Below are 17,138 nucleotides of genomic sequence, written 5' to 3'. Positions count from 1 at the left end.
AAGAAAAAACAGATTTAGTTCATTCTCTTTACTTGCACATTTGTGATGTTTGATTCTCCTTACCTCCATGATTAGATAGTAGCATTAGGTTCATGATAATTTAGTGTTATTGCAAAGCATAGTTCTTGGAAGTTAATTAGGAAATGGTGTGATTTAGCATTGAATTTTCGTCTCTTTCCTTGTACATTCTTTCTTGCAATAGGTTAAGGTTCCATTTCAAACCTTTCATTTTCTACAGTTAGTTTAGGATTTGACTGTAGTACATGCACTCCATTACATCATGACAGCAAAGGAAGGACACATTGTATGCTGCACATATCCTGCCAACACCTCTTAAGTTTGTACGAACCCCCGGTTAATAATTAAAGTTGGTATCCTTGGGAGTTGCAGCATTCCTGTTGCAATACCGAGGCTCATTACTTTTTGGCGCCATTGCTGGGAAGGTGTCAAAGTATGCATTGTTTTCTTTCCTAGTTGATTCATTTGTTTTTAATTTTTGCAAAAACAAAAAAAAAAAATTCATTAGGCATATTTAATTTCAAAAGTAGAAAATTGCATTGCATTATAGTTTTCATTCAATCATAAAAACAAAAAAAAAATTCTCCAACACCAACCCACCCCCCCATTTGATCACATGGTGTAGTAAGAACCATATCACCATTCACTTTTGCAGGTAGAAGAAGAAGATGGCGAAGAATGTAGAAGAAATTGATGGCGATGATGACAATGAGGAAGATCCTATCGGATTTCCCATTCAAGATACTGATGGAAGTATGCATATGAAGAACATCCCTCCATCTTTTATTCCAAAATTTCATGGTCTAAGGTCAAAGGATCCGGAAACCTTTCTCTTTGAATTTGAGATTGTTTGTATATCTTATGGTTACTTATTTAATACTCAAAAATTAAGATTGTTTCCAGCAACATTTAAGGATAGAGCTCTTAAATGGTTCATGATTTTAGGGACTAATTCAATAAGATCATGGAATGATATGCAAAAGATATTCCTAGAAAAATATAAATACCATGATCTTAAAGAAGAAATCTTTAGAATGAATCAAAGAGAAGATGAGAGTCTTGAGGATCTAGTAGAGAGGTTCATGTACAATGTTAAGAGGGGAAAGCTACATCATTTAAGATCTGACACACTAAAAAACCCTCTTACTTAGAACAATTATGGATGAGTGGATTGATCTCCTTAATCTCAAACATGCAAACACATATCAAGAGGAAAAGCAAGAGTAGGTAAATCAACATCAAGATCGGTAAGTCAAGCTAAACTTGGAAAGTTGTTTGATGATTTTAAAACAGAAATTCTTAGCAATCTAACAAAACTAGTAGAAATGTTAAGAATGCAAGATGAAGGAAAATAAAATGCTGATATTTGTGTTGAAGAATCATAGGATGTTAAACATTCTCCATCATTACCAAGGTTGAAGGAAGTCTACCAAGAGGACAATGGAGAAAGTCAATCACCAATGCAGTTATGTTATGTAACTCTAAGAGGACCATGGCAGCCTATTCAGCCTGATATGATGCAAGAGCCTAATTCACAATTTCAAGCTTATGCACATCCACCTCAAAGTAATTGGAACACACCCTCTCCTAGGCAACATTGGCCATCTCAACCCCAAAACAATCTTGGCTACAAGGTTGGCAAGGAACTTATGGGAGCCATCCACAATACCGTCAGTATCTTCCTCAATGTCCTCTATACCAAACTCCATTGTATCCTTACCATTCACCTCTACCACAACCACAACCCCATCCATATCCATCTCAAATTTACACTCCTACTCAACTACCTGTACCACCATTTCCAAACCCACACATTGAAGTAACTCAACCCACTTACAATGTTGAGGTACAACACTTCCAAAAAACTCCTCTTGAGCTCAATGGTATTCACCATAGCTCAGGAAGAGTATTGCAAAAAAGAGATTATATTGATATCATTGAAGAACCACATCCAGAAGAAGAAGACTCAAAAGAGAAGATCAAAGAACCAGGGGTTGCATTTGATGAAGAGCAGACAAAAAAATCATAGAGTGAGAAAGCTCCCTCATGGTTACCATCAAATCCTTGATGTATTCAAGAGATCAGTCAGCAAAAAGAGGAATACTTGAAGGTCATGGTAGAAGAAGACATACAAGATGATCCAAATCAGCAAGTGGACCAGAGACATCACAACTATATTGAAATATGGTTCCGGACAGTCACTAAGTTGCAACAATACTCTCTTCTTCAATTGTGCTTGTATTCATCAAAGTCAAAGCATTTGATCACTCAAATCCAGGTACATATCAAAGCATACATTTCAAACCTCCATGTCATTTTGTCTGTCATCTTGATGTGCACATGGCTCCATTGGAAGTATTCTTATACTTGAAAGTGCTTTTGTTTTTCAAGTAGGGTAGGGTAAAAAAAAAATTGAAAAATAAGAGGAAAAAAATCTAAGGTGAAAGCCTCCTGGGAGGCGCCTCAAATTGGTTCATTGATTGAAAACCTCCATGAGGCGGTCAATGGGTTGGAAAAAACAAAAGATCCTAGGTGAAAACCTCCTTTGAGGCACTTAGGCAGACCTACCAGTTGAAAACCTCATTGAGATGGCTAGTAGGCCTAGAAGAAAAAAAAAAGAGAAAAAAAAAAAGAATCCTTGCTCCATGCATGCATTTACTCTCCAACATTTGCAAGAAACAAGAACAAGTTGGTACCAAAAGGAAAATTGGTCAAGCCTAGTCAAAAGAAGTCAAATTTTGACTTTCTCCTACTTCGCTCAACTGCTCCAACAAAGTCAAGGCCATGCCAATCCATCACCCTCATCTATTTTCACCATCCACCCATCATTCTCAAGCTTCTACCACTCATTTTCCTCACTGTTCTAAAAAACTACAGGATGCTCTATTTTAGTACAGGATAGAAAAATACATAGAACAGACATTTGTTTTTGCCATAACATGAAAACCATGTATCCATTTGCGAAGTTGTTTCAGGGGGAGATGTATATGGATGATGGTAACATGCTCAAGTAATTTCAGCAAATTCTAGTGCACGGTTTCCAAGAAATTGGCCTCCATCACCTTCAACCATTTTTTCATTTTCTCAATATTTGTGCATCCATTTAAAAAGTTATTTCATGTGGAGATGCACATGGATGACGGTAACATGACCAAGCCATTTCAGCAAATTCTAGTGTATGGTTTCCAAGAAATCAACCTCCATCACCTTCAGCCATTTTTCGTTTGCGACGAGATCCATGCATCCATTGACCAACATTTTTCTATGGGGAGGTGCATAATGATGATGGAAACATGCTCAAAAATTTTCAACTCAATCTAGTCTACCGTTTGGGAAATATGGACAAAACAAGTTGTTGTCCTGTCTACAGGATACAGAAAAACACCTACAAGATTGGCAGTGAGCAGTTTTAAAGGAGATCCAGAGGTCAAAGAAGTTCCTCCAGAGATTAGCAGTAGCATCAGGATCATCAGCATCACCATCTAACACCTGCACATCAACATGAACTCAGCAGCAACATGCATGTCTCTCCAACAACCATCAAGTAGGTACAAGTATGCAATATTCTTGACCTCTTCTCTTGAGCATATTATAGTTATAAATTTGTTGTTAATGCATGAGGGATGAGGTTTTATAAGCTAAGGATTGGCCAGTAGTCTCAGCCACCTTCAACTAGTTAATTGCAACTCACTCCTTCACTCATGCAATGTTGAAAAGTCAAATTATGAAGGGTGATCATTTCAAGGAATGAGGACAACAATTAAAACAAGAAATTTTTGCAAAGGCCAAGGTCACCACAACACTCCAAGCCCTTCATCCACTTCATATTCACTATCTATTCATCATTCATCCATCCCATTTCATTCTTGAAAAAAAAATAGAGCATCCTCTCCATTTTCATGAAATTTCCATTTGCAGGTTAGCAAGAAGGACGGTCAAAGAGCAAAGGATGATCACAAAGAGACCCATGTCACTCACATTTTTATTTTACCACTCATTACCATACATTCCTCCACCATTTATGTCATTTTTTCCACTTCTTTACTTCAGTTTACAAAGGGACTACATACAGGATGATCTTGTAGGAATTACAGTGACCCAAAAATCCTACAGCAGGTAGTCCTAAGGAAAATAAATGGTGGAACAAGGTAGCAGAATGTTGATAAGGGTGTGGAAGACTTTGCCAAATTGAAAAAATAATCAAGAACCGTCTTGAATAAGGGGAATAAGGAAAACTAATGGTATCAAGAAACAATGATTTTTCTTTGCACAAATATGTTTTTTGGTTTGTCCTCGCAGAACTTACGACCAACATTCTTAATGCAGAAGAGAGAGGCCACCAGGGCCATGGATGAGGCACAGTGAGGTCACTAAGTTGTTGAGAGGATGAGCAACACTTTCAGCAGGGGGATAAGATGGGCCTCTAAATTAGACATAAATTAAGGCCCATGCCTCTAATTTAAAACATAAATTAAGGCCTATGACCATCCTTTAGCGCATTAAACCTCTCTTTTTGCATTAGATAATTTATTTGTAACTTTAATATATTCATTAGAAAGGTTTATGAATAATTGAATATTTGTGCATGATATTATTTATTTTTGTGGAACATTATGAGAATATTTAGCATATTATGAAGAGTTGGAGGAGGAGATAATTGAGGGACTTATTCCCTACTACTGGAGGATCAATAATAAATAATAAGTCAACAAGATATTATGGAATTATGGAACAAATTGGGGAACTCCAATGATTGATAAAATCTAGGAATGTGTTCCACTAATCAAGGGATTTCGGTGGGGAAAGCTTCCTCAATTCATGGGGAATGATTCTTAATCATTTTGTATAAGTACCAAGTTGAATTTGCCTCTAGGGAATGATTGAGAAAATTTAGGAATGTGTTCCCTGCGATTTAATGCAAATTCCTAGTATTGGGGACTAGATCCACTAATCAATGGATTTTGGTGGGGAAAACTTCCTCCATTCATGGGGAATAATTCCTAATCATTTTGTATAAGTACCAAATCGAATTTTCCTCTAGAGAGGATAGATTTATCGTTAGTGTTATTGTGGAGAGAGATTGTATTTTTGCAACTCTATTGTATTTTCTTGTAGGGATGTAATTCTATTGATGAAAATAATGAAGATTGGTGTCATGTTCAGCTTCTAAATCTTGTTCTTCTCCATAGGTCTCTAATTTTCCTTGGTATTGGACATCCCAAGAACCTCACAGCCCTTTTATAACATTTTCTTTCCTTCTTTTCATTGCTTATTCACATGCATCTCTAGTTTCTATTTCTTTCTATTTTTGCATTTAGTGTTAATGATTTCTTGTTGTAGGATTGAGTAAATAGTTGATGTAAGTTCTTTTGTAGGATCAAAAACATTATTTCATCCATGGAAAAGCTTTGGAAGTTCATAGTAATCATTGAGCTGCTTGGATTAGTCTTCTTATTCCCAAATCTAGATTGTTGGACCTCCTTTTTAGCAAAGAACAATAAATTTATGCTTTTAGAGCATGCTAACGAGCTTGAATCGAATTGATTCCACCTGAATTAGATCAAAAAAATTCTAGTTCATAACAAAAATTACCCCATTGCATTTTCACTTCATTTGGTTAGCATTTTTTAGATTTACTAGCTCATTAGTTCTCAAATTTCTAGATTTTCGACTAGTAATGTTTTTTAATTTTTTTGCATCGGTTAACATAGCTATTTTTGAGTGATTCTAATTGGAATAGGGACCTAAGACATCATAATTAATAAAAAATAATTTCCCATCCAATTTGGATATGATTTTCTTGGTCATTAAACCCTCGCCAATTTCATCATTTCACTAGGAAACTTCTCCAAGCGTTTTGAGCAAATCCATTCATCTCCCAACATTGGTTTTGAGTTCTGAGTAATCCTAGGAATTTTCCCACTCCATTCCACCCATCACACACCTTTCCAAGGTCTCCCATCACCTCCAACACCTCACATTTTTCTCTCGGTTGTATCCTATAGGTTCACTGTAATTCTTATAGGATCATTTTGTAGGTTTCTAGTACATCTTGTAGGTTTTCCTGAAATGGCCTGTTTTGAGGCCGAATTGAGAGAAAACCTCTAGTAAGTCACAAAAATCCTCCCAAGGGTATCCCACACCATCCAACCATCTCCTAACCCTTCCATCCAACCTCCAACATCCTTAATTCATATGCCACATCACCAAAGGAAATTAGTTTGCATACTTGATTTTGCATAAAAAGACAAAAAAAGAAAAAATAGATTTAATTCATTCTCTTTACTTGCACATTAGTGATGTTTGATGCTTCTTACCTCCATGCTTAGATAGTATCATTCGGTTCATCATAATTTAGCATTATTGCAAAGCATAGTTTCTTGGCAGTTAATTAGGAAATGGTGTGATTTAGCATTGAATTTTCGTCTCTTTCCTTGTACTTTCTTTCTTGCAATAGGTTAGGGTTCCATTTCGAACATTTCATTTTCTGTAGTTAGTTTAGGATTTGACTTCAGTACATGCACCCCATTACATCACGACAGTAAAGGAAGGACACATTGTATGTTGCACATATCGTGTTGACACCTCTTAAGTTTGTACAAACCCCGGGTTGATAATTAAAGTCGGTAGCCTTAGGAGTTTCATCATTCTTGTTGCAATATCGAGGCTCTTCATTTGTATGTGGTCCCAACCTCTATAATCATGCCCTTGGATAGTCAGATCTTGGTTGGTGGCCCCACATGCACCATCCTCACCATCTGATCATGACCTATATTTACAATCTCAAAGAAAACTCAAGTTAAAAACTCCCTTGAAATCTTGTGAATATGTCTACTTCTTAAAAAAACTTGAAACCTCGGCAATAAGTATACCACTTGAAAAAAATTGAAACATTTCCAAATTTAACATCTCATGTTGTTCTGAAATAATTTTAATATAATATATCTAATATAATTGGGTTTCCAAACTTTTTTGAGTTTGAGGAAAGTCAAATTTTCCCCTCATGCTCTGCAGGAAGAATGGAGCACACGTCCAAAATTATGTTTTGACAGAAGATCAACCAACTGGACAATATTGGTTCAATGTATAAATTTCAGGTGTATTTTAAGCAATATTCTTGAAAAGAGCTTCCAAGTTTTTCACTATGTCTATTATCATAAGGCCACATCCTTCTTCCATCTGTATTGAGAAGAAACAAAACATCAATACAAGTGTTAGTTAATCATTTCTACTAAGAACAATCTTCACAATACTATTATTTTGATGGAGCATAACAAAACATACTATTATTTTTATGCAATTAATATCACTTGTGCACTCAATGTCAAGTCAAGGGTTGTCTTAGGAAAGGAGAGAATATTTTCATTTACTACTATTGGCTGTAGTTTCTCAAGCTCCAAGAGACACCTCACCAACAAATCTTTCTTCTTCTCACAGTGGATTCACACGTATACATTTCTGCTAATAACTCTTGCCTCAATTTCGAGAGTCAGTAAACCTAATCTATCATCTACACTGGCATTCGAATAATTTTTAGTAGATGATGTTTTACCATCCTTAGAAGATAAAGGAGATTTGTTAACATGTTGACGGTGCTGGACCTGCCAACATTCAGGGGATCACCCTAGTATGAAGTCCAAATAGACCTCACACTGTTTGGTGTGGGAATCACATCCGTTATGATGGCCCGGTTTCCATTATCTTAAATATTTTCCTCAACTTTTTCTTGTCAGCACAAGAGAGTGGTCTACTTTGTTTTCGAGTAGTGAGGTTCGCGTGCTTGGTGATTGCTAGTGTTACTTGTGTCAATGGTTCTTTCATGTAGAGGAAGAAGGTGGGAGTGAGTCCCAAGTTGGTTGGGAAGAAGCCCCAACTTGCTAGGAACAAACAACACAATAGGACGTGCACAACTTCTGGAAGAACAATCCACATGGATGCGGTAGTCTCAACACACAAGAGATGATAACACGTAAAACACTCATTGGATGAGTCCGCATGAGTGCAATAGTTGTTATAGAAAGTTTATGTGAAAGGTATGTCTGGTGTCTAGGGAGGTAACCAAACGGGCAGGACAACATTAACAACATATACAACACATTTTCATTAATATATATGTATTACAACAAGTGAATGAGTTCAAGTGTTAAACACACGTTAAAGCAACATGCATTAAAAGTGTTCAAGATCGGTCTTACAACAATGACAATACATGTGTGAAAACGTGATGGCCTATGAGAAGGATTATGAATTAAGCGAAGGTTCCAAGACACATTGTTACACCATACATCACTATCCCCGTGGCTAGAGTGTTGGAGCCACTCATTACTCCTCAAAGAAAAAATTACAGACTTTCAAGGCTATGTGGGAGGAGCTGAGGTGACAAAAATCCTTTGCATGTACAAATGAGGGGTTATTTATAGCCAAGGGTGAACTTGACCCCTGTGGTTGTTCGACTACCTTCAGGACTATTTGACTTCCATGAATTTTCGACATTACATGACTCTTCATATAACAAGTGGGTCTCTTGGACTTCCACGTTACATTACATTGATTGACAATATGGCCCACAATAGAGATGTGGATGACATGACTCAGGATAGGACTCGACATGACAGTGATGGTAAATTTGTGTTGTTGCTAGTGTGCATGTCAAGTTGCAGTCTTGGTGGGTGATGGATGTCCTCATGGTGTGTCATAGCTTCACCTCCGCATGGAAAAGTGCGCAGAGTCTTCGATGGTCGTTGGTTTGCTTGATGTTGCATTCGTACATTACTTCTAGCTTGTATGATGGTAAGTTTGATAGGTTCGTTCATTCACAAATAGTGCATGTTCACTTGTCCGTCCATCCGCAAACACATCTTTGCATGCTCATCCATTCGCGAGCACATCTCTTTGCATGCATCATTTGTTCGTCTGTTGGCAAACATGTCCTTCTACATGTACTCCATTTGTTCATCCCATCCATCATTGCACCATGTTTTTTTGTGTACCTATACCTGTAGTCACTCATGACGAGATGACATCAAATCCATAAACCTCCTAGTCTACCATGATGCATGATCGTTTCAGATGCAGGTAACCAGGAGAGGAGACAAGGTTGCGAGATGGGATGGAGGCTCTGGGCACTGCTAGTGAAAACTGTGTAGCAGTCACTGGGTGATGAAGATGAGCAATTTGGATTGACAGTGATTGTCTGCGGGGTCTGGCTCAGTTGAAGGAAAAATTGCATATTTTTTGAAAGGAAAATTCCGGGCTACGGGAAGGCTAGGCAGGAAAAATATTTTCAATTTCGGAAGGAGCGGGCAGTGGGATCTTGGCAGCCAAAACTGCGCAATTCCTGGAGGGAACCATCAGCTGGCTGCTAGGTCACTAGTAGCAAAAACTATGCAATTCCCGAGGGAAAGTGGCTGTCAGCTGTCGGAGGCATGGCAGCAAAAACTGCGCAATTCCTGGACGGAACTGGCAGTCAGTTGTTGGAGCTTGGCAGCAAAAACTGCACAATTGCTGGAGGGAACTAATAGTTGGCTACAAGGAGTTGCTAGCAGGAAAAGCTACGCTGATGCTAGGAGGCTAGCCTGCTGATCACCTCTGCACAGTTTTTGAGCTGAGCGGACTGCTGGGAAGCAGAGGGATTTCTCATGAAAACTGCACAGTTTTCCGAGTGAGCAGCTGGTCAATTGAAAGGAGGGTGGGCTGGAAAAATTATGCAATTTTCTTAGGGAGATAGGGATGGGAACTGGGTGTCTTTCCGGCCTGTCTGTGCAAATTTCTTAGTTAATGGAGTGGGCAAGGTATGTAGCCTCTGTGTAATTGTTGAGGGCAGTCGGTCCCGAGGTGATTATCGGGTCAAACTCTCCGGTTGACCAACACGAAGGTTGATTGTTTTGCTTGTGGGTAGCATAGCTTGAAATCGATTGCTTGGTGCTTCTACGCTGTTCTGGGTGACAGTCAATCGAGTCAATGGCAAGGTGAAGGTCCGGCTATCAGAGGGGAATCCAGTCATCAGAACTTTAGAAAAATGACTAAGTGTGTGAATGAGTGGAAAGGTGCATACGTGATCTTGCAAACACACACTTGCATGACTTGACGATGAGATGACTCAAACCATATAGAAACACATGCTCAAAATGACTAACCAATGGTCTGAGCAATAAGTGTGATGCTTGTGATTGATCGTTGGATGACCGTGACGACACTTGCGTGATAGTGGATATGACTCTATGTGTGAGCACGACAGATGTTTACACAATGAACAAAACATGTACACACGAAGAGAAGACCTTGATTATGACCAAAACATAGTCACAAGCATGACATTGACATCAACATGCAAAGGCTTGGGTGGAATGATCAAGTAAGGTGGGTGTGAAGATTGCCACGATCTCACGGAGTGAACCCGAGTGTGTACAGTGGAGCAAGCCAAAATTTTGGAGGGTGTTGCAGCCGCTACAACACTTGGCAACACACTGGTAGAACTCCAACTTCTTTGTTTTGGTTCATTCGTAGCACATGGCCTTGCTATTTTAGGGATTATTGAATCGTTCTGTGATTTACTTCGGCTTCCCCACTTACCTTGTAGAAATACATGGTTCACCTTTTGCCAACTCCATCAAACACAATCAAAAGTTCAGCTTGATCATAGTGTTTTGAATTCGGGAAGGGTAGTTTATCTCGCGAGTTGAATATTTTAGAGTATAATTTTTCATCCCTAGTGTTGCTCTGCTGTCAACAGGATTGGATAGTACCCCGGCAGAGTTACGCAGGAACGCATGCATTGCTCCACTGCCAACAAGCTTGGTCAGTACCTCGGTCAAGTTGCATGCTTCACCTCTCTGCACAAGAGGCCTTTCTCTTCTTTCGCCTTTGTATTTTTCAAGAGGACTGTGCATAGGAACTTATTTATTTTTGGGGTAGAAAAGGTTGTTCCTTTAGAGAAGCATGTAAGACTTCTGACATAGGTTTTCCTGTCTAGATTTTCCTCTTCTCTGTTTCTACTAGTTGGATGAGCTTGAACACACAGAGCAGAAGGTTGAGTATAGGAATGGGGCTTCCGAGTGTGGACACAGGTTCATGGTTGGACCAAAAATTCCCTTGAAGATGGCTCGTATTTTTTGTCAAGACTTCATCAGCCAAAGGTTATAACCAAGCACAAAGAAGATAGACACAAACTGACCAAGTGCTTCTGTGTCACAAGTCTCTTCATATCTTAGCCACATACTCATTCAAAAGTTAGAACGCAGTAGATGGCAGCACTTATTTCCAGAAACAAAAATAGTAAGGTATTAAGCAACTCAAACAAACGAAAAAAAAATAGTAAGAAAAGAAAACCAAATAAAAACAAAGATAGTAAGCAAGGAAAACAAAATTAAAACAACAGGCAGCAGACAAACTATGTACATGGCACGGGGCACAGCCCAACCTACTAGAAGTAGTGCTTGAGATCTTGGTCATTGACAGGAAGGTTGTCAATCCTCCTGTCAAGTGATTGTAGACGGTACATGTGTGGGCCAAGATTCTCATGAACTGTGTACGGACCAATCCACAGGGACTAGAACTTCATATGTTTTCCTTTGTCTTCATGGGACTTATCCCATTTTAGAACCAAGTCATTGACACGAAACTTAGCTTTCCCTACAAACTTCTTATCGAACCATCTCTTGATATCGTTTTGGTGGAGTGTGAATTTTTATTTTGCTTTCATCCTTTCTTCTTGAAGCTTATGGAGAGCATCCATCCTACACTGAACTAGTTGGCAAGGCTTGCCTTGGGATTCTTGAGAAAGCTGAAGTGCAGGAAAGCAGATATTGGGTGAAAGGATGGCTTCTTTACCATAGAATAGGAAGTACGGTGAGGTATTCAGAGAGGGTTTGAGTTTTACGCGGTCAGCCCAGAATGCATTCGTTAGGGCGGTATGCTAGTTGTGTTGCTCAGAGAAAACAATCTTTTTTATTATGTGGATGAGGTTTTTATTCGCGGATTCCACTAAACCGTTTCCTGGAAGGTAGTAGTAAAATGAATGTTTCAGCACAATACCATTCTATAATGAAAAATCATAAATTTTCAAAGATGAAAAGTAAGTTGAATTATAAAAAACAAGTGATACCAGAACGCTGAAGCGTGAGATAATGTTTTGCTGGAGGAAGCTGATGACCTATTGGTCATTCACTTGTTTGAGCAGAATTGATTCTATCTAGCGCGTGAAGTAATCAGTATCTGTTATAATGTAGCGGTGTTGCTTTGAATAATGTGGGAATATTTCCCCAATGATGTCCAAGCCCCACTATTAGAATGGTTTGGTCACTGCAACAAGGTGCAGTGGGGCTGCTGATCTTCATTTTCTTTTGATGCATCGCTGATAGACGGGGCACTTGCAGGCATAACCATGTGCATCCTTGAATAATGTGGGTCAGTAGAAACTGGCTCGCATAACTTTGTGTGCAGTGGTGTTTCCTGCAAAGAGACCCCCCGTTGGTCCGTCATGTATATCTTGTAGTACCTTCTCTGATTCATGTGCCTCCAGGCACCTGAGAAAAACTTTTTTATTGTGCTTCCTGTAAAGTACTTCGTGCACTGACTGATATTCTAATGCTTTGAGGTGCAATGCCCTCTTCTTTCTGATGGAAAAGTGAGAGGGTACGATTTTGTGCTCAAGGTACTGGTGCACATCTGCATACCAAGAGGTTCCGTCTTAAGTGGGTATTGCTTGCCTTATATCATACATCTCAATTTCTTGCTCCCAGCCAACGAGATCTTCTTCACTCTCCGGTGCGTGTACCGCTTCAGCTGCAAGTCTGAAGAGCCCATGTCCTTTGATTGTGTGAACTAAATTTATTTCAAGATCATACCCTTGCAAGCCTGTCATCTAGTTCACACATCGTTCACCCAGTTCTTGTTGTATAAGAAATGTGCAGACTGATGGGTGAGGGACGAAGACTTTGCAGTGGTTCTTCAGCAACCAGGGCCTGAAGTGATTCACTGCCTTGTAAACTACATATGCTTGCTTATCAATGGCAGGGTAGTTGAGTTCTGGTCCCTGCATGCTTGCACTCATGAAGGAGATTGGAAATTTATTGTTCATCATGTCCTTCTGAGTGAGTATTGTAGTGAGCGAATTATCGGAGGCGAAGGTGTATAATGGGAAATCCTTCTTGAATTTTGGGCTATAGAGTGCAAGCCCTTCTGCAATAGCCTGCTTGATCTAGGTAAATGCAAAACTTTCCCTCTTGCCCCAGATGTAGACTGCATCTTTCTTGATCATGTCCTACATGGGCTTGACTATCTGCGCATAATCTGAGATGAACTTTTGGAGGAAGTCTATCTTGCCCAAAAAGGACTGCATGGATTTCTTGTTGGCTGGGTGAGGTATCTGTGTAATAGTTTAGACCTGGTCTGGATCCACCTTGATCCCTCTTTTAGCAACAATGTGTCCGAGACGATTACCCTCAGATAGAGCGAATACACTCTTTTTGGGATTCAAGGAATCTTGTATCTCTGGCATTGCTCAAATTTTTTCTTCAGATGGCGTATGTGGTCCTCTCGTCTTCTTGAGAGCACAGTCACGTTGTTGAGGTATACCACTATTCTCTATTCGATGAGTCTGTGAAAAGTGATGTCCATGGTGCGTTGAAAGGTTGCAACTGCATTTACAAGTCCAAATGGCATTCGTCTATAAGCGAATGTACCCCACTTGGTATGGAAGGTAGTCTTAAGTTTGTCAAGTTCTACTACCAGAACCTGATTGTATCCTGAAAAACTATTGAGAAGGGAAAACATCTGTGCCCCACATACTATTTGCAGAATGTGGTCCATAGACGGCACGAGGTAGTTGTCTTTGTCTGAGGGACAATTCACGTTTCAGAAATCAACACACAACCATATTTTCCCAGACTTCTTTCTTACAGGAACAAGGTTTGAAACCCACGTGGAATGACGAACTTTGTATATGATCCGTGCATCCAACAACTTTGTGAGCTCTTTCTGTATGAGGGGTTCAAATTACATATGTACTTTTCTCAGCTTTTGTTGATATGGCTTGACCCCTTCTTTGATCGGAATGATGTGATGGATGATCCGTGTGTCATAAGTTTTCAGATCATCATATGTCCACGCGAACACATCTCGGTACTATTTGAACAAGCGAAAAAAGGCTTGCCGCTCTTGCTGTGTGCAACATGTACCAAGATTGACGAATTTTGGATCTTGTTTTGTTCCCAGGTTGATCAGTTCATGCATCATGGTGGAACTGTGGGTCTTGCTATTCCTTGGCCCTTGAAACTTTTCTTGCAAGTCATAAAGCTTTTCCAAAGATGCCACACCATTTGTGATAAGGTGACCTTTCCTACTGGTTTCTGTTTGCAGAGAGCACTCATGCTCGTCATCATCTATCGTTTCATCTTTGAAGACATCAACATTGGCCATGAAATGCAGTATCTATTGATCATCATTAAACACACGTAAATTAGTTTTGTTAGCCAAGATAGATGGTTTATGCAAAATTTCAATAGTAAATCTATCCCTAATCAGTGACATTCGTGAAGCTGCATTTTCCAGAGCATTAGCAACTGTATTATGTGCATGTGGTACATCAATGATGTTAAATGCTTGGAAGTTAGATATTAGTCACCATACCTCTTGCTGGTAACTTTTGAGTTGAGGTGAAAAATGGTGAATGGTGTTATGTACATGTCGTACCACTATCTCTTAATCACCTACCACTTTGAGCGTGACCACGTTGAGGTTGATGGATTTCTACAAGCCCAACACGAGTGCTCCATTTTCAACAATGTTGTTCGTCCACTTGAAATCCAAGTGACTTGAAACCAGATGCTTCCTGTTGTATGGGTCGATCAAGACACACTCAGCTCCTGAGCTGTCCTGTGTCTTTGATGTGTCAAAGTACATGGTCCATGACTTGTTTGTACACGGACCATTTGATGTGCTAGTACCACTACTACTACTGTTGCTACTGCTACTGCTAATATTGGTACAGTGTACTATACATGTTTCATTACCATCAGTTGGGTAGGGAAGGAGTCCAAACTACATGTCTGGTGGGGTTGGAGTTGGTCGTGAACGATAACACCCCAACATTGTTTCCAGGAGGCAGTTTCCAAACATGAGTTCTACGAAGGCCAATGGTTCATTATCGACGTTAAGGGGAGTGACATTGTGCTTTATATACCTCTCATATAACACTCGGATTTAGTTACATTTTCCCTTGTAAGTAAGCCACATGTGCGACCAGTCAGTAGAAAAATATTCATTCAGCTTGCTGGACCAGTCTCTGCTGACTAGTAGACCGTATGCTTCTGGTATGTCCACAACGACAATGTTGATGCATTGGTGGAATAAACTGTCATGAGATAGTCAGATGATCACATCTTGAAGTTCACCAATGGCTGGTATGGTTGTTCGATCAAGTTGGATGATTCGCGCGGATTTCTTGCTCCATTCTGCATTGATTTTCTTAGCGATGGAGAGTGGCATGACATTGGCTGTCGCGCCAGAATCAACCAGGCAGTTGTGAACATTGTAGTTAAAAACTTCAATAAGAGGAGGAATGGAGGGCATCTTGAGTTTTCTTCTTCCATCTAGAGTGTGTTAAACATAGTAGAAAGGGACCCAGGAGGTGTGCTTGCTCCCTTTCTGGTAGAGGTTGTTCTGTCCGTTGCTATATGTCCCAATGCGTGCAACAGGATGTCTCGTTGACTCTAGATCTTGGCTAATTAAAACAAACTGATGTTCACTGGAGTTTTCTTCATGTCATCTACAATATTGTAGTCCAGAGGTGGTAGACTCACCGACATGTCCAGGGCAAAACTGATGTTCGTGTTGTCCGGTGGAGTGTTCTGCAGTTTGTTGCTCATGGACGCACTCTTGTCTGCCACTGTCTTCCTGGACTTATTTTATGTTTTCTACTTTGGGGTGGCTGGTGGATCAACCTTTCTCAACAGAAGTCTCATCTTCTCTTGTACTTCCCCAAGTGTAGGGGGAGCCCCTTTACTCCTAAGATTGTAATGGTCATTTTTCTTTTGGGGTTGATTCTCAGTGTTTGTCTTCGGCATTGCTTGCGAGCATTGATACGTGTTCACCACATACCTAGAACTTGATGCTTCATCAGGTGCAATAACTTCGTCATTATTAGTGTCTCTCCTATGCTCCTGCATACTATTTTCAACATTGAATGTATGACTGTATACAAACTTTGTGACTCGCTTCCAGTCTGAACAAGAGTTCTCGGGGTGATGTTCTTCGTGAAATTAACATAACTCAGCATCTGTGCACTGTTCGAGTTGGAACATAGGACTCTGGGTAGTTTTTGGAGCGAACCAATTGTTGCCTAATGAATTACTTCCTTGTCTTTGTCTAGGTGGATGGATGCTTGCAGGTGCATCCATTTTCCATTGTTTAAGCTCAGAAAGTTCTGTGGTCAAGTTCTTGATGAGGCGAGTGAGGATTTCAATATCATTTGCTTCCTTTTCTCTACCCTTGCTCACCATCACTTGGGACTTTCTACTCATGTCTTTGGATTCCTTTGCTAGTTCATCATCCTTGATGACTCCAATCCCGCGCAGGTATTTCTCAACAAAAATATCCTCCTCGCAGTTTTCTAATAGTGTTGGTTTCGCAGCTCGTTTGACGAACTGCACAATGTTTGTCGGAAGTGAGGACATGTAGTAATCAATAGTGATGGAGTCATGAGGTTTGGTGTCCACTGCAAACTTGTTCAATATGTGTGTAAACCATTGATTGAAATATTTTACCTTTTCTTTCCACTCCATCTTTAGGTTTCCCAATTCTTTGAGTAACATAGCTAGGGTCTTGTGATCAACAAAATTTTCAAGGGACATGCATTTGAATGCACCCAAGTTTTGTATGGAGTTTGGTCGAAGGCTGTGATACCATTTAGTTGCATGACTGTCCAAGGTACATGGAAACAATCTACATGCTACGTCATCATACCGTACCTCAAGGGTCTGCAACTGCAAGTAGAAGTTGTCCAAAGGGTCTTCTGCCTTCACCGTGCTGTCAGGCTTGAACTTGATGTTCATTCTCTCCGCTCGCTTTGGCATCTTGTGCAAAGCACTTGGGAGAGCCAATGGAACTTGATTCATCCATTC

The 17,138-nt window shown here is 39.8% G+C and overlaps 1 pseudogene; it reads right to left on the bottom strand.

Moving 5' to 3' along the window:
* Positions 1-7,122: 7,122 nt before the first annotated feature.
* Positions 7,123-17,138, bottom strand: part of LOC149150167 (uncharacterized) — a 32,253-nt pseudogene continuing 22,237 nt past the window's right edge.

The sequence above is a fragment of the Pinus tabuliformis genome, chromosome 9, assembly GCF_031772625.1.
Source record: "Pinus tabuliformis cultivar Carrire ecotype Pingquan chromosome 9, CPIR1, whole genome shotgun sequence".
NCBI classification, from domain to species: Eukaryota; Viridiplantae; Streptophyta; class Pinopsida; order Pinales; family Pinaceae; genus Pinus; species Pinus tabuliformis.
The sequence above is the reverse complement of the archived record's forward strand: the minus strand, read 5'-3'. Positions and strand labels throughout refer to the sequence as shown.